Source organism: Manis javanica, chromosome 1 (genome assembly GCF_040802235.1).
Source record: "Manis javanica isolate MJ-LG chromosome 1, MJ_LKY, whole genome shotgun sequence".
Lineage (NCBI taxonomy): Eukaryota > Metazoa > Chordata > Mammalia > Pholidota > Manidae > Manis > Manis javanica.
In genome coordinates this window covers 210,274,349-210,293,642 of record NC_133156.1, presented here as the reverse complement: position 1 = coordinate 210,293,642, position 19,294 = coordinate 210,274,349, and the positions used below count along the sequence as shown (strand labels likewise).

The window sequence follows — 19,294 nt, the reverse complement described above, 5'->3', positions numbered from 1 at the left end:
GAACTATACTCTTTGAAAATGAACATAATCTCAGTCTATCAGTGTGTTATATTGACAAAATAACATTGTGTGGAAAGCCAGATACACAAAATATTCACAGCACAAAAAAATGAATATTTTTTTTGTTTTGGAATAGTTTTAAAAAGTTCCTAAGACTCTAAGAAGTCAAATACAGAAAGAGGCGAGCTCATCCTTGTACATTAGTTAGGCAAAATCATTTGGGAAAGCAATTTGGTGACATATAATAAGATCTTTAAGATATGCACATACTTTGGCCATTTCTAGGACATTATTCTAAGGAAAGCACTTACAATTTTTTAAAGAAGACTTTATGCACGAAGATTTTTATTATATTCTTATGATAATAGTAAAAATGTAGAACAATTGAACTGTTTTAACTAGGATAATGGTAAAATAAAGCATTTTATATAAACATAATAAAACATAAGTTATTAAATTATGTAAATGAGTCCATTTTAATATACAGACTACATTAGCCATAATAATAAAAATAAATTATATATTCACTATGATGATAATCTAATACTGGAAAAAATCCATATCTATGAAATAGACAGAAATATTTAGAAGGAAAAAAGATAAAAATTTGTAGTGGCTATCTTACACTGGTTGAATAATCAAATATTTTTCTTTTTTTTTAAAGAATCACAATGTCAATGGTTGTTAACTTGCATGTAATAACATTCATAATAAAAACAGATTTTTATTTTAAAAATTAATGTACAAATAATAGTAAATGTACATATTTCAAAATGAGTATATAGATGATTTATTGAATTAAGTAAATCCATGAAGCCTGTCAGTGGAGTTGAGTTTAATTTAAAATTTAAAAGTGCAGGATTCTTTAGGGTTTTCTATATACAATATCATGTCATCTGTAAATAGTGACCATTTAACTTCTTCCTTGCCAGTTTGGATGCCTTTTTTCTCTTTATCTTCTCTAACTGCCATGGCTAGGACCCACCAGTACTATGTTGAATAAAAGTGGTGAGACTGGGCATCCTTGTCTTTCTGGATCTTAGAGGAAAAACTTTCAACTTTTTGCCATTAATTATGATATTAGGGGTAGGTTTGGCACATATGGACTTTATTATATTGAGGTACATACCCTTTATACCCATTTTGTTGAGTTTTTATCATGAATGGATGTTAAATTTTGTCACATGCTTTTTCATCATCTATGGAGATGCTCATATGATTTTTATCCTTCCTTTTGTTATGTGGTATAACACATTAACTAATTTATGAATATTGTTCCATTTTTGCATCCCTGGAATAAATCCCACTTGGTCGTGGTGGATGATTCTTTTGATGTATTTTTGAACTGATTTCTAATACTTTTTGAGGAGTTTTGCATCTATATTCATCAGAGATATTGGTCTCTAGTTTCCTTTTTGTGTCATGTCTTTGTCCTGTTTCAGTATTAGAGTGAAGGCTTCGTAGAATCAGTTTGGAAGTATTACCTCCTCTTCTACTTTAAGAAGGATGGGTATCAGTTCCTCTTTAAATATTTGGTAGAATTCAGCTGTGAAGTCATCTGCTCATGGACTTCTGTTTATTGGGAGTTTTTTGATTACCAGTTCAATTTTGTTACTGGTAATTGGTCTGTTCAGATTCTCTGTTTCTTCCTGGATCAACCTTGGAAAGTTGTACTTTTCTAGGAATTTGTCCATTTCTTCTAAGTTGTCTAATTTACTGGCATATAATTTTTCATAGAATTCTCTAATAATTCTTTGCATTTCTATGGTGTCAGTTGCAACTTCTCCTTTTTTTGTTTATGATTTTATTTGTATATACTTTCTCTTTTTTCTTGATAAGTTGAGATAGGAGTTCGTCTATTTTGTCTAACTCCTCAAAGAACCGGCTCTTGGTTCATTGATTTTTTTCTATTGTTTTATTCTCCTCTATTTATTTCTGCTCTGCTCTTTATTATATCCTGCCTACTAACTTTGGGTTTCATTTGTTCTTTTTTTAGTTTCTTTACTTGTGATTTTAGACTATTTATTTGGGATTGTTCTTGTTTCTTCAGGTAGGCCTGTATTGCTAGGTACTTCCCTCTTAGAACCACTTTTGCAGTATCCCACACATTTTGAACTGTTGTATTTTTAGCTTCATTTGTCCTATTAGAATTAATTATTGGATTCAGCAAAGTTGCAGGATACAAAGCAATGTACAGAAATCTGTTGCATTCCAGTATACTAATAATGAACCAGCAGAAAGAGAAACCAAGAAAGCAATTCCATTTACAATTACATCAAAAAGAATAAAATACCAAGGAATAAACCTAACCAATGAGCTGGAAGACTTATACTCTGAAAACTATAAGACACTCATGAGAGAAATTAAAGAAGACACAAATAAATGGAAATCTATTCTGTGCTCATGGATAGGAAGAATTTATATTGTCAATGTGGCCACCCTGTCTAAAGCAATCTTCAGATTCAATGCAATCCTTATCAAAATGCCAACAGCATTCTTCAACAAACTAGAGCAAATAGTTCTAAAATTCATATGGAACCATAAAAGACCCTGAATAGCCAAAGCAATCCTGGGAAGGAAGAACAAAGCTGGGAGGATTACACTCCCTGACTTCAAGTTCTACTAAAAAGCCATGGTAATGAAAACAACTTGGCACTGGCACAAGAACAGACCTATAGATCAATGGAACAGAACAGAGAGCCCACATATAAACCTACACATATATGGTCAATTAATATATGATAAAGGAGTCATGGATATACAATGGGGAAATGACAGTCTCTTCAGTAACTGATGTTGGCAAAACTGAACAGCTACATAGAGAATGAAACTGTATTATTGTCTAACTCCACACACAAAAGTAAACTCAAAATGGATGAAAGACCTAAAAATAAGACATGAAACATAAAACTCTTAGAAGAAAACATAGGCAAAAATCTCATAACCATAGGCATGAGTAATTTTTTTTCTGGACACATATCTGGGCCAAGGGAAAGAACATAAAAAAATGAGCAAGTGGGACGACATCCAACTAAAAAGCTTCTGTACAGCAAAGGACATCATGAGCAGAACAGAAAGGCAATGTACAGTATGGAAGAATATATTTGTAAATGATTTATCTGATAAGGAGTTAACATCCAAAATATATAAAGAACTCATGTGTCTAAACACTAATAAAACCCCAAATAACCCAATTAAAAAATAGGCAGAGACTTTACAGATGCTTTTCCCAACAAGAAATACAGATGGCCAACAGACATATGAAAAGATGCTCTGCATCACTAATCATTAGGGAAATGCAAATCAGAAGTACAGTTATCACCTCAGACAGGTTAGAATGGCCACTATCTAAAAAACAAGAAATAACAAGTGCTGGTGAGGATGTGGAGAAAAGTGAACCCTCTTACACTATTGATGTGAATGTAAATTGGCACAGCAACTGTGTAAAGCAGTATGGAGGTTCCTCAAAAAACTAAAAATAGAAATATCATTATGACCCAGTAAATTCACTTCTAGGAGTTTACCCATAGAAAACAAAATCCCTGATTTGAAATGTTAGAAAAAATAAACATATCCCTGTTTATTGGTGCATTATTTGCAATCGCCAAGATATGGAAGCAACCAAAATGTCCATCAATAGATGAATGGATAAAGAAGAGAAGGGTACATATACACAACAGAGTATTATTCAGCTGTAAAAAAGAAAGAAATCCTACCATTTGCAACAATATGGATTGACCTAGAGGGTATCATGCTTAGTGAAATATGCCATGTGGAGAAAGACAAATGCCATATGGTTTCACTTACTTGTGGAATCTAAAAACAAAGCAAAACAATGTAAAAAAAAAACAGTTCTAGACTCATAGACACTGAGAAGTGACTGGTGGTTACCATGGGGGAAGAGTTGGGGTGGGTGGGTGAGTTTAGGGAAGGGGATAAAGAAGTACAAAAATCTCAATCATAATATCAGTTGATCACAGGGATGTAAGTGCAGCATGGAGAACATGGTCATTTCTGTAACATCTTCCTATGTTGACAGAGAGTAACTGCAAGTGGGAGTAAGGATTTAATAACATGGGTAAATGTTGAATCACTGTGCTGCATACTGGAAATCAATAAAATATTGTATATCAATGGATACCTCAATAAAAAAAGAGAAAAAAGTAAAATATGGAAGTGGAGAGAGATACGGAAGGCTGAAACTTTAAAAAAAAATAGACATTCCCAAGTTCTTATTTGATTCCTGATTAGTATTTGTGGCCCATAGGAGCATGAGGAAAGCAGTATGGATTGACTATCTTTATTCTTCCTTGTGGATTAAAAAATAATAATCTCTGCAGCTAAGGGAACTTTCTAGTCATAGCTATCATTTTTCATTTGCCTTTGTAAAATCTTGTTTATAGCCTTTACATATATTGTTTTCTTTTGCTTTGTACCCTATTTTTCTCTTAAATTCATTTTTCCTTTGAGGATTTTATTAGCCAGTCCCTTAGAAAAAGATGTGAAATAATAAATAGAGGCATCTTGAGACCCAAAGGGGGGTGGTTTACATTTACAAGAATTATTTTTCCTACCATATGTGGAGGTGAGAATAATGATTCTTGAGTGCTATAATTCTAAGCACTGCCGAGTACAAATGCTACAGTACAAATAATACCATAGTGCATGAAATATCAAAGAAAGTAATCATATTCTTGCACTCCAGAGGTAATAATTACATAATATGGTAATCCTATATGATAGAGTGTGTATGTATGCACATGCTATATATGATGTATTTCATATGTAATTTAAAATATCAATAGTATTACAGCATACATACTCTTCTCTAACAATTTTTTATTAACTACTTTGTGGTTTTTATTTTCCCATGTCAAAACATGGAATACTTCAATCTCCTTAAAAATTATATTGTGCTCTATTGTGAGAACAAACCATAATTAGTTTCTTTAATTTTCTACATCATTTAGATCATTTGTAAATTATGCCTTTTTCTCCATTAGAAACAATTTTGCAATCAGTATCCTGGTATATATGTCTTTGCTTTGATTACATTTTCAAAGCAGAAACATTAAATATAATTGGGAGGTACTTATTGATTTAAGCTTGTGCTATCTAAGACAAGGCAATAGATCAAATGATAGTAGAAACAGGGCAATACAAATTGTTCTATTTTTAAACTTGCTTTTATGGGCATTAGGTCATAGAGAATAGTCCAATCAGAGAAATAAAAAATATCTCTGTGATCATCAATTGGTAGTGAGTATGATAGTAACTTTTATTAAAAGCTTATGATGTGCGAGTCAGTGAGTTAAACCTTCTTACGTAATTCCTATAAAAACCCTTTTAGAAAGATGATGCTATTATGACCATTTGGTGAATGAAGATATTAAGGTAAATTAATTTAACCCAGGTCACATAGTAGAATCCATTGTCAGAGCAAGAATTCAGTTTCATTCTGTATAATCCCACTAACAAGCATAGCAATATAAGTTGAAAGAGAACTGAATGGGAATATCTGCACCCCAGGTCCTTGTCGAGGTCAGCCCCTAGGTACTGAAATGAATCTGGTCACAACCGTAACAGTGAAACTGTGCAAAATGAAACACTCTGGTGCTCTTCATTCTCTTCACCTCAGAAAATGCCTAATTCAAGGTGCTATTTTGCTGTTTAAATGAACTGAAGCATATTCAAATACTTATAGGCTTTATAGGGAGATGTGGAAATGGTAGAAGATTGTGATGCTTACATATGTGAGTCATTATAATTTCCATTTGTCTCAGAAAATCCTGAATGTCCAAGAAGGTAAAGGCCAATTGCAGTTTCATTGAGCCAATTAATTCTATCAAAGTGTCTGTGATAAAGTTCCTTCCTCACATCTGAGTACATAAAGGCTGAAATAGAAGGTAAGTGGAGAAAACCTATACGCTAACCAAATAACTAAATAATCTTTTTTGCATATAGCAATACTATCCAATGATGGCTACTTTAGACTAAATCAAATGTATTTTGGCTACTTAAAGAGTTTTGCAATGGACCAATAGTAACTGAAATCATTGTGAAAGCAAAATGCATATATTATCAACTTCCACACAAGCATTTATGTATTAAGACAAAATATTTGATTCAGTATTGATTTCCTTCCCTCTAATATCCCACGGTTGAAGGGTCAAGTTTGATTAACCTTTTTTTAACCTCAAAAGTCTCACTTAAATCTGTCCCTTCTTTTCTACTCTGATTAAGAATTCTACATTGATAATAGAAGATGAAGAGTGTCCTCCCACTCTGGGTGGGACCCAAGGAAACCACATAATTCACACTGATATAGAAATGAGGCAAAGGACGTGTTCCCTAATTAAGGAGCATGAGGTTTGAAGTTGGTAGAGAGACACTTTAGGGAAGATCCAAAAGGAACTTGCCTGAGCAACTTCCCAGATCCCTCCCCTGTTCTCAGGTCAGAAAGAGGCGGAGAGCCACTAAGTAATAGGCCTGGACTGGTATGAAGTTAAGATGTTTCAAATTCTCAATACTTGTTAGCTGTTACTGTTGACATTATATTTATATGGACTCTTTATATGAAGGTATCTGATTCAGGGGCCCTTAGAAGAGAATTTGTCCAGGAGTATGAAGCTGACACTCTCTTTCTCTGTCTCTACATATATCTGTTTCCATCTATCATCTATCTATCATCTATCTATCTATCTATCTATCTATCTATCTATCTATCTATCTATCATCTATCTATATCCATCTATCTATATCTATCATCTATCTAATTGCTTATTGTCTGTTGGTTTTCTTGTTTCATTTTATTTTCTGATGCTGCTACTATAGTGATAAACATGTTGCTACTTTGAGCTGCAGTATTTTTGGAGCTAAGGAAAAGGGGGTATCAAAAGAACTGATAAGAGTGAAGTAAATTATCACCCTTCTTCTTTGGCCCGTTTCCCTAGTCTAAGCACAGAAAGCAAGCTCTTTATTAAAGGATGAGAAGTAAAAACATTATGACTACAGGAAATTTTCCATGGACTGTCTTCTTATCAGCCACATTTTATCTCTTGGCTATTTATGTTTCTGCCCTCTGTAGCATCAGGAAGCTGCAGTTTGGGAAAATGAATGCTTGAGAACTGCATTTGGCACTCATTCAAACTTGATTTTACACATGGAAATGTAGGCAGATTTATCAGGTAAGGGCAAATGAGTATCACTACCAAAATAATAAAAACTATGTCCAACAACTGATAAACTGTATTTTCCACTTTTATAAAAATACAGCATTACCTCTAAAAATGCTAGTTGTGTCTGGACAGGATCAGTGGGAATGATTCCTTAACTTTGGGTTTCTCTCTAGCCGGACATGTGAGCTTTTCCAATGTGTGTGCACCTCTGAGCGGCTGTGGCTACATCCGGCACTCCTTTTGTGTGCCTGCTAGATTCTCTTCCGGGAGCTTAGGAGTGTTTGTTAGGAGAGCGTGCAGAGAAGTGGTGGGAAAAGGACATACAGAGAAGGGAGAGAGCGGAAGGCGGAGGAGGAAGGAAATCTGCATCTCAGACATTCTCAAAACTATTTCATTTGAATTAATTTCCAAATGAAAATTTGTCACTAAAAAATGGAACTGTCTCGAATATGTGCAAAGGAAAGGAACCTGTTTTAGTTTTATTGCTTTTTGTTAATTTAAATTATCCTGGGAGGAATTTGACACACATTATAAATACCACTGATCATTTAAGATACGTTTCTTTAGAAAGACAAAAGTAATATTTAAATAACCTAAATGTTCAGGTTGAGTCTACAGGTCGCATTTATTCTATTTTCCTGTTAAAGTAATATTACACTCTGAAAGGATTCTGGTACAAGCGTCTGCTTACTCTTTCATCCCTTTTTTTGTCCACAAAGGGTACTCAATTCCATCCTCTTTTGTTCTCTTCCCACTGCTGTTAGAACTTGACTGGCATTCAAGCAGAGGCATGCCCAAAGTTAGGAGACATTCAGACATTCCCGCAGCAGCTCCGGGGCATGCCAGGCAATCTGTCAGTAGATAATGCTTCAGTCATTTAGGAACATAGGAGCTTGATAAGACTCACGAAGAGAGTTTGGTACAAGGTATAGGACATTCTAATTCCACAAAAAAAGTAATGTGATTTATGATGAAGCAATAAAATAAGTACATGGTAATCCTTAGATTGTATCTCTTCACTTTAGTATCTACTATGTATTTATCTGTTACTAGCCCAAATGAGAATAGAAAAGAAATAATTCTTTATCTTCATTGTTAGCTGCTTTGCATATCAAAAATGAAGATAGACCTCAAAGAAGAAAGGCTGTGCTCAAAGACCTTAATTGTGGACACACTTCTATCTGTGCCCCATAAAAACAGGAGGTATTTCCAGTTTTGGTCATGTGAATAAAGTAATTGAAAAAGAAGCTACTGAGAGAAATTAAGGTAGAGAATAAGCTCCTGTACAAAGAACTGAGAAACATGGATGTATAGTTTCTGATAATTATTTAATTTTATATTGAGTGTAAATAAAGGGATTTTACTGAAAGATCTTTTTAACTCACGTCTTACTCTTAGAGTTCTGAGAATTTCAACTTCATTTACTTATAAAAAGACCCATTAGTTAATTTGGGGCATAGTAAGGAGATGAATCAAATCTACATCAATACCTAATGAATGGCCCAAATCTGGAATTCTGTTACTAAATACAGGCAAGGAAGCAACAGGACTCCCATTCACTGCTGGGGATGCAAAATGGTATAGACTCTTTGAAAAACTGATGGCTTCCCACAAAACTAAACATATCTTACCATACGATCCAACAATTGTGTTCCTTGATATTTACCAAAAGGAGGTGAAAACTTAGATCCACACAAAAATGTGGACATAGAGGTGCACGTAGGAGCTTCATTCATAATTTCCAAAACTTGGAATCAACCAACAGTCCTTCAGCAGGTAAAGATAAATAAACTAGTACATCTACACTATAGATTATTATTCAGTGCTAAAAAGGAATGAGCCATCAATCAATGAAAATATATGGAGGTATCTAAGACTCACATTACTAAGTGAAAGAGCCAATCTGGAAAGTCTTGATACATATGATTCCAACTATTTGAAATTCTGGAAAAGGCAAACCTAGGAAGACATTAAAATGATCTGTGGTTGCCAGGTGGTGATGGTCGGGGTTGGGGTAGGAATAACTAGGCAGAGTTCAGAGAACTTCTAGGGCAATGAAAATATTTTGTATAATATTAAATGATGGATAATTTTATACATTTGTCCAAACCCATAGAATGAGCAACCATATAAGAGAAACCATGATGTAAACTGTGGACCTTGAGTGTTATGATGTGTCAGTAGACATTCTTATTTGGTTACAATGCAGCTTTCTGGTGATTGATGCTACTAATTGGGAGACTAGATATGTGTGGAGTCTGGGGGTGTATTGCAAACTTCTGTACCTTCTATTCAATTTTGTTGTGAACTTTAAACACCTCCAAAAAATAGTCTTAAAAAACAGAGGCCTACATATATGTCTTTGATAGAAGAGTGGTCTTTCTATATGTGAGAATGCTATCTTCTTCAACACTGTCACCATTTTAGGGATGGAATTCTAAGGAAGAAAAATGGATAATGAGAATAATTCCTTGGATAGTTAGATTATCTGAGAACTGATTTTATTTATGTTGTAAGTAACTTGTTTTTACATCTGCTCCTTAGTATCTATTTTAATTATTTCTGAATTCCTTTTTTATTTTCTGGAATATTGACAATGAATATTGAAAGTGTAAAGGAGGAAAAATGGTTCAGAAAATTTTTTTCTTATACAAATATCTTTGATCATATCATAGAAATAACGATGTCTTTGAACATAAAGGAGAAGTAATTAAAAAAACTTAACTTGTGTTCATTGATGGAAAGCAAGATACTAAGAAATATGTCCTACTTCTCTCATCTGTGAGGTATCTTTTTTAAAAAGATACTTCTAAAATTGTACAATGCCAAGACTTCATTTGTGTATGAGCATATAAAATAGAAGCAGCTAATAAACTCAAATAACCATCAACAATTTATTAAGAAGGACTTATTTAGATGTGTTAGGTAAGAATTTTTACCTTATGCTCTTCCATTAGAGCTCAGCTTTTCAACTGATTATTTCTGACAGTTTTATATCCTTCTCCTTTTAAAAAATGTAATAGGTTATTGAAGGTAACAGAACCACCACCCTGTAATTCAGCCAGTTACATATAATTATAATACAACAGATACTGCAGTGTATTTTTTGAAATGTTACTGTGAAAGATGAAATGAACTTCTTCTGCACACGAACAGAGGACAGTATGTGAAATGACTGGAAGAAGCAAACAGCCTTAGGGTCTCACACCAAAGCGAACTGTCACTCTACGTGGGTGACACAGAAGGACTCAACTCCTGTTGGCAGGTGTGACAGTTGTTGGACGCTCAACATGCTGGTTGAAGTCTCCAGATACTGTTATTTTCTACAGAGAAAAACCCAGGAACTTACAAGAGGGTATTTTTATAATGGGAAGGGAAATGGAAGAAAAAAGTCAAGAGACAAGAATGGCCAGTGTATGTTTCCATTCAAATTTAATAGAATCCACTCTGAAGCAGACCAGTCCTCAAACGTGTGGGTTTTTGAGAATGAACACAGTTTTGGGGAAGGCCCTTAACCACTCAATTTGTTTCATATACATGTGAATATATACATATTCCACTTGAAAGGAGCCAGTTTTGAACTTCCTGCTGTTTTCTCCACTGGACCCTGTTTTCAGGCTAAGCAGGCAGATGTCACCATGAAAACAACGGAAACAATCCACCCGATCTGTCTGTCAGGGATGGCTGCTCCTGTCTGGGTTCCAAAGCATCACTGTTCTATAAAAGGTTCATTATTGTATAAAAGTGCCTCATGAAACTTGTTTCCAAGGTCATGTCCTGGCACTGTAGAATGACATTACAAATTAAGTTAAGAATGACTCGAAAACATTTTGCTTAACCCTTAAGCACACATAGTTTGTAATATGAAACATGTTTATTTAATTATGAGTTTGGTATATTTTAAAGTAACATAATTTGAAATTTTACTCTTTTCCTTAATGTCAAAAAATTTGGAGTAAAATGATAAATGCATGGCATCTTTGGGGAATGTACTGTAGGCACTTGGTCAGCAATGCATGTAGAGGGGTAAGTATTTACAGTTTGGGTGTCTGGCATAATGCATGTTATGACGGAAGGCATGCATTGATCCAATGACCATGTCCTGTTTCTCAACCATTTTCCCTTAAGTGCTGTGATTAAGTCAGAGACCGCAGCTTTATGGCTGTCACTGGAGGATTCTCTGACTGATCATTTGAGCTTTTTCAACTTTAATAGGTCTTTTTTTTTTTGATTGATGCCACAAAGATGATGGGATCTCCTTGAGGGAGAATATGCCTATTCGTCACTAAATATGTTGAAAATTATTACAGAGATGAACGAGAAAAGGAAAGACCTCCATAGTTTGAGAGTGACTGATACTTGACCCAGTTGCCTTTGAAGAATGGCAGATTTTCCCAAAGGAGGGAACTTCAGTTCACTTTTATTTAAGAAATCACCTTTTTCAGTATAAAGAGGTAATGCCTTAGGGCATTGTTCAGGGAAAAAAAAAAGAATTATACAAATAAAGAAAAAACTTGCTCTGCAAAAGCAAGAAATAACAGTTTTCAGATTTTGGCTGGTAGGCCAAAGAATTGGAGGAACTGGAAAGAGGAGGATTGGATGAAGGGCTAAAACAGCAATTTTCAACCTGGCTGTACATTAGAATTAACAAAGAATTTTCAGAAAATACTAATTTCTTGGTTCCACTCCCCAGAAATTCTAATTTAGTTGGTGTGGGTGGGCAGGACAACAACTTTTTCTTTTTCTTATTGAAGTATAGTTGAGATAATACATTTTCCAGTGTACAACACAGTGATTGGACATTTATATACATTACAAAGTGATCACCATGGTAAGTGCAATGCAGTGACATATGTCACTACATCTGGACAACATATTTATAAAACCTCCACAGCAATTCTAATTCTCAGTCAGGGGAGAGAAATACTGGGGAGAAGCTGACTGCATCCCAGGGTGTAGTTCATGGGAGAAGATGGACAGTAGGACATCTCAGAGCGGTCAGAGCAAAGGAGCTTTAAAATAAGAGCTGGATAATATTTAATCTTAAAATTATGTGTTGTTTTAGCCATTCTGTCCTTCCCACATGCTACTGCCCTGTCTCTGGTAAACTGTGTCACATGTAACAATCTTGAATCAATGAGGATTTGGGGAGTGGGAAGGGAGGTCCAGTCCTGGTTACAACAGGTGTCAAAAAAGTGTAGCTATTGTAAGAGTCGAAGCAAGAGTTCTGCAGAGGTAAAAAATGGAACGAGAGATAATCGGAAGAATGTAGGATGCTTCTTATGCCTCATTGTCTTGTTAAGAGCTCTGGGCTTCCCCCTACGTGTGGCATGGAGTCTCAGGATTCACTATTTGGCAATGATTATCTCAATGGGCAGGAGGACTTGGAGTTAGCTTCTTGATAAAGTTAACTTCAAGAGTCAATTTGAGTTCAATAAAATTTTTATGCACTTGTTAGATGAGATCAGCAACCACCTTGACTAATGCTTATTTGAATCCAGACTTCAACCTTTATAATGACTGTGTGATCTTGAGCAGGTTAATTCTCTTTATTTTTTTATTGTGTAACATGGGGATCCACAGTATATGTTTGAAGGTTAGGCTTGATGTCTGTTGGGCAAGTTTCAGAAACTAAAATTTGGGCCAGCAGTTTCCTTTTGGAAATTATATTGAGGAAATAAGCATACAGGTATGCAAAGGTAACATATGATCAGCTTATCGGCACATTTTTTTTTTGACAGCAACAATTTTAGAAGTATTTTAAATGTTCAACAGTAGGAGACATGCTAAGAAACTGTAGGACAACGATATGAAGAAATGCTCTGTATTTATTATGAACAATAATAGGAAAGATTATGCATATCTATTTGCTAATAAAACCCATATCATTATCCATATTACTCTTTCATGAAAAACATTTATTGAGATAGTCAAAACAGTCCAATCCTGTGCGTGTGTATGTGTGTGCACATAGGAAATGTCTGGAATGGTATATACAGAAATAGAAACTTAATCATTTGTCAGTTTAATATCATATTTTAAAAATTTAACAGGTTATTTAAGGTAGCACAAAAGTAACCCTGCAACAAAACTCTTCACAATTACAACAGAGTAGTCTGTCTTTTAAAATGTGATTGTACAAGATGTGGGCATCTCTAGGAGATGAATTTTGATGGGCTTATTTTCCTCTATATTACCTATAAATATGACCACATATTTTTATAATAAGAAAAGAGATAAAATTATATTTATTTTGAGAAAGATATGCATTCAGTACCTGGAAAGACACCATTGCCATATATGTTACAATTATCATAGCTAAATAGTAAAGGTGAGGTAATTTGCTATCCTAACAGTACACAGAAGAAATAATGTTGACTTAGCTCATGGGGTTTTAGAATATGTTAACAAATTCTATCACACCTATAAAATTTAAATAAGTAGATATTCCTTGAGTAATACAAATCTGTATTTGCATTTCCTCTTGTCTAGAAAGATCATATGATAATTTTCAACTGCCCTGAAAGCTGTATAATTAAGATACTTTCCAAAACATCCTTACATTTTCCCATAAATAATGTATTTCCACCATGAATCATAATGCTATAATTTTCTAAAGGGTTGATGCTGTCTGTGGTCACAACGTTCTCAGTCATTCAATAATTCACGACTGCAGGTGCAGCATACCCTGTCTGTAAGGCCTGTGTGCTTTTTTTAGGCTTGAGTTCCACATGTACTCACCCAAGAACCAGCCTGATAATAGTAAGCGAAGCCTCTCCATGCTGATCAGATGTCTGCCACGTACTTTGGAAAATGCACGGGAGAGAGAGCGGCGAGGCAGTATCTCTTTTAACTATGCATGAAACTAAGACTGAAAATGCACGACCTTCAGAGAAAGAAGCTGGCTGCTTCCTCATCTAGAAAGGTTTCAATTCTGACTACTGGATTCGAAGTGAAAGCTCTGCAATCATAGTCCACTTTTTTGAAAATGGCCTCTTTGGGCAGGAAGCTCACTGCCTGATTAATATTTCATTCATCAAAACAGTAGGGAACCAGAAAAACACTCAACATGTAATCTATCTGAGCTTACATGCTATTTGGGGGTTCAGGGAGCAGGTAGCCTCAGACCTCTGTGTGAAAGCATTTGTTCTGAAGCTGATGATGCATTGATGTTGCATTTTAGGGGTTCTTTTGCTTTGAAGTAACCAGCTGAAGGCTGACTGGAGTAATTGAAAAGATACCAACCAAGGATCTTCAAATTTGAATGCAAATGATTATCAGGTAGGAATCTTTTAAAAATATAGACTTTAAGGTATTGATTTTCATGGCCCAGAAAAGCCTTCCTGAGTCAGAACCCTTGGGTGGGGCCCAGAAATACTTTTAGTCAGACATTCTATATTTCTGATGTATAGTCAGGTTTGGAAATCATTTCCTAATCTATCCGAGATAAAGTTAAAAATCAGTAGAAGAATAACAAGGCAAGAGCGATAGGGAAACCAAGAAAGAGGATGTGAGAAGGAGAATAGGAAAAATCATTGCTAAAAAATAATAATGGGAAAAAGATCAGAACACACACACTGTAGACAGAAGGCAATATTAAGCAGTGCAGCAAGCAGCTGCCAACTGTGATTTGTACTGGCCTTGAAGAAAGGAACCAGGAGAACAATGTTTCCTAATCCACAGGAGCTGCAATTACTCCTGCATTCGTCGTTTGTATACTAAAAGCAAATTAATTGTAATAAGACATTGTCACCGAACAAATGTCTCCTGCTTGGAAATCAGCACTTCCGCTTGGTGCCCTCTTCTGTGCTCCAGCAGGAGAGCTGAACGTTATATTGGGATAATGTTCTGTTCTACAGATTTTATCATTTAATGATATCTCCATCACACCCAACCTTAAGCTTTTGATGAAATATTTCCCCAAAATGCATACCTTTAATAGGAACATGTAAAATAGAAAAGTAGGAATGTTTCATATCTTATGACTCCAAACACCATCATTATGTCATGGGACCACCCACAGTGGTGACAAACTTCTGTTGACCAAAATCTAGTTAACAGTTTGGTCTGAAAATACACGGGGGGTGGAAAAAATGTAGGGTTTTTTAAAAAGCTGAAATTTTAAAGCTGAAATTACTTTTATAAATATGACTAGGTAATTCACATACAAGATCAAATGGACCTACTTTGACTTTCAAACATGCATATCTGCTGTTGAAAGTTATGTTTTATCTTATGTAAAAACTCTGCCTTGCGCTCTAGTGCTGTCCTTGTGAAGCAATTTGTGCTCTTTGCTTCCTGATAAGCAAGATCTTCCATCCTGTGAGTTTCATGGTCTCTAGGATAAGACAATAATGTAGACTCTCCTCGCTTGTAAACTGAGCAAAATGGTATCTACTATGTGAGAACTACATGAATTATTATGTGTAAAGCATTTGGAACAATATTCTGGCCTACTGTAAACACAGCATAAGTGTTTCTTATGATCATTATAAAGGCTAAGATCTCCTATGGCCTTTGAAGCTCCATGTGGTGCCTTATTTCCACGTTTACTCCTATAACATTGACTGCTTTCTAGCAACAGATTTTAAGTGACATAATACCTTATATAGTAATAACCAGCTGTGTGTCAGAGTATTGCCAAAGATCAGTAGTTTCTTATTCTGAATGTCCCTTGGTGCATTTATACCAAAAAGTATCCTTCAGAAATCCTGTCATGACCTTCAGGAATGAAAATTGAAGATAACAATGGAAAGCCAAGGAAAGGGAAAATGAGTTGAGAGGAACATAAAGAAAATGGGTCCCTACTGCAAGAATGGCTCCCTTCTGATGAGACTGAGGCACCGCAGAGTGGGGAGAGGGAGGGCTTCTTATGCACATGAGCCAAATCAACCCTGCTGCCCAGAGTGACCGAGGCTGCCAGCCAACCTGCTCTCCTCTCAGAAGTTATAGTACTTTTTCCTTTTAATCTGCCTCCATCCTTCACCTGTGTGTCTTCTCTACAGTTCTCTCCATAGGCATCCCTCCGTAACACCGCCTTTGGCAATAGTCCTTTACTATCTGTGGCACCCATGGACTTCTCTCTCAAACTGTTGCTGTATCATCTGAACTTCCCTCTGCCCCGATGCCCTGCCACAGTTCATTCAAACTGTGGCACCAGAAACAGAGGCTACAAGTATGTTTGTAATAAACAATGGTCAGAATATTCATGATTGTGCGTCCCAAAAATAATGATCACCATACTTCCTAATAACACCAATTGCTTTCAAATAATGTATGCCTTGCTTGTTTTTTTCTTCTTTTACAGAATTGACATTTTATTGCAATCGATATTTTTGCCTCCTTTTTTCATGCCTTCTCTGACTTGTACAATTTATTTTGGTTTTACCTCTATTGCTTTAAATGTTAATTGTCTTTTCAAAACAGTACCCTATTTAATGGGAGCAATTAGAAAAAGAAGTTTAAGTAATACATACACATCACAGAGACAGATACCTGGTGAAAAGAAGATAAGATACACTTTTAAGAAGTGAGTACAACTGAAGTGAAAGTTTACTTCAAATACTTGAACAAGCACTAATTTTTTCCATCAAGAGAAATGATAGTATGTAAATATGAGACTTTCATTTCGTCATCAATAATTTTCCCAAGGGAACCAAGTCACTACATTAATTTTAAGACAGGGGAACTCTTTCCAGATATTTTCTGAAATACAAAACAAAATAAAACAAAAAACCAAAAAAACCCTGAAAACCTAGATAACTTTGAATATAGTGATGGATTTTGGGGTATACACCAAAAGCATGATCCATAAAAGAAATAATTGTTAAGTTGGACATAATAAAGATCAGGAAATAAATAAATAAAATCGAGAAGAATAAAACAATAGGAAGAATCAATGAAAGCAGGGGCTGGTTCTTTGAGAAAATAAACAAAATAGATAAACCCTTAGCCAGACTTATTAAGAAAAAAAGAGAATCTACACAACTAAGCAGAATTAGAAATGAGAAAGAAATAATCACTACAGACATCACAGAAATACAAAGAATTATTAGAGAATACTATGAAAAATTATATGCTAATAAATTGGATAACCTAGAAGAAACGGGCAACTTCCTAGAAAAATACAACCTTCCAAGGCCGACCCAAGAAGAAACAGAAAATCTGAACAGACCCAATTACCACCAATGAAATTGAATTGGTAATCACAAAACTACCTAAGGACAAAACTCCTGCACCACATGGCTTTACTGCTGAATTTTATCAAACATTTAGTGAAGACCTAATACCCATCCTCCTTAAAGTTTTCCAAAAAGTAGAAGAGGAGGGAATACTCCCAAACCCAGCCTCTTCAACAACTGGTGTTGGCAAAACTGGACAGCTACATATCAGAGAATGAAACTGGATTATTGCCTAACCCCATACACAAAAGTAAACTTGAAATTGATCAAAGACCTGGAAGCAAGTCATGAAACCATAAAACTCTTAGAAAAAAACATAGGCAAAAATCTTTTGAATATAAACATGAGCAACTTTTTCCTGAACACATCTGCTCAGGCAAGGGTAACAAAAGCAAAAATGAACTCATGGGACTACATCAAACTAAATACCTTCTGTACAGCAAAGGACACCATGAGTAGAACAAAAAGGCATCCTACAGTAAGGGAAAATATGTTCATAAATGACATATCTGACAAGGGGTTAACATCCAAAATATATAAAGAACTCACATGCCTCAACACTCAAAAAGCAAATAACCCTACTGAAAAATGGTTGGATGATCTGAAGAGACACTTCTCCAAAGAAGAAATTCAGATGGCCAACAGGCACATGAAAAGATGCTCCACATCACTAATCATCAGAGAAATGAAAAGTAAGACCACAATGAAATATCACCTCATACCAGTTAGGATGGCCAACATCCAGAAGACAAGCAACAACAAATGCTGGCAAGGATGCGGAGAAAGGAGAACCCTCTTACACTGCTGGTGGGCATGTAAATTCCCATTTACATTGTGGAAAGCAATATGGAGGTCCCTCAAGAAACTAAAAATAGAAATAACATTTGACCCAGAAATTCCACTCCTAGGAATTTACCCAAAGAATACAAGTTCTCAGATTCAAAAAGACATATGCACCCCTATGTTTATTGTAGCACTGTTAACAATAGCCAAGATATGGAAGCAACCTAAGTGTCCGTAAGTAGATGAATGGTTAAAGAAGAGATTGTACATATACACAATGAAATATTATTCAGCCATATGAAGAAAACAAATCCTACCATTTGCAACAACATGGATGGAGCTAGAGGGTATTATGCTCAGTGAAATGAGCCAGATGGAGAAAGACAAGTACCAAATGATTTCCCTCATTTGTGGAATATAACAATGAAGCAAAACTAAAGGAACAAAACAGCAGCAGACTCAGAGACTCCAAGGGACTAGCAGTTATTAAAGAGGGGGGGTGGGGGAGAATGGTTGGGGAGGGAGGGAGAAGGGAATGGAGGGGTATTCTGATTGGCACACATGGTGTGTGGGAGGGATCATGGGGAAGACAGTGTAGCACAGAGAAGACAAGTAGTGACTCTGTGGCATCTTGCTATGCTGATGGACAGTGACTGCAATGGGTGTGGGGGGAGACTGGATAATGTGGGTGAATGTAGTAACCACAATGTTTTTAATGTGAAACCTTCATAAGAGTGTATGTCAATGATGTCTTAATAAAAATAGATTTTAAAAAGAATTTATTCTTGACATTTTTATTTTGAATCATTTTCCTTTATATATATGACATATAAAGGGTAAAACAATTGTTTTTCTAGAAGTACAAATGTATATAGAGTGAAACGTAGGTCCCTTTGCTTATCCCATACCCTAGAAGACACCCCACTTTGCTCAAATTTTGCTAGCAGATACAAGGTGATTTTTGCTTTCCTCTCCTATGCTGCCTCATTTGCAGGATATTTCTCACATTAGAAATCATGGTCAGAGACATAAATGGGACATGCCTGGTTTCATTTCTCTGCTGCTCTGTGCTGTTGAACCAAATTCCTAAGTTACTTTTCTCCTGGCCAGCCTCACACCCAGCCCTCATCACTGTAAGAAATGAATCACTGG

At 35.4% G+C, this 19,294-nt stretch overlaps 1 long non-coding RNA gene across 5 annotated transcripts in view; it reads left to right on the top strand.

Moving 5' to 3' along the window:
• Window positions 1-19,294, top strand: part of LOC118970721 (uncharacterized) — a 129,991-nt gene that overhangs the window by 75,236 nt on the left and 35,461 nt on the right. Inside the window, exons 3-6 of one of the 5 annotated variants that reach the window (XR_012121666.1) lie at window positions 5,784-5,906; window positions 7,088-7,187; window positions 14,362-14,459; window positions 16,184-18,620. This is a non-coding gene — a long non-coding RNA (uncharacterized lncRNA). Of the gene's footprint in view, window positions 1-5,783; window positions 5,907-7,087; window positions 7,188-14,361; window positions 14,460-16,183; window positions 18,621-19,294 lie in introns of those variants that run through there. The other 4 variants (XR_012121664.1, XR_012121659.1, XR_012121663.1 and 1 more) reach the window with 4 other exon arrangements.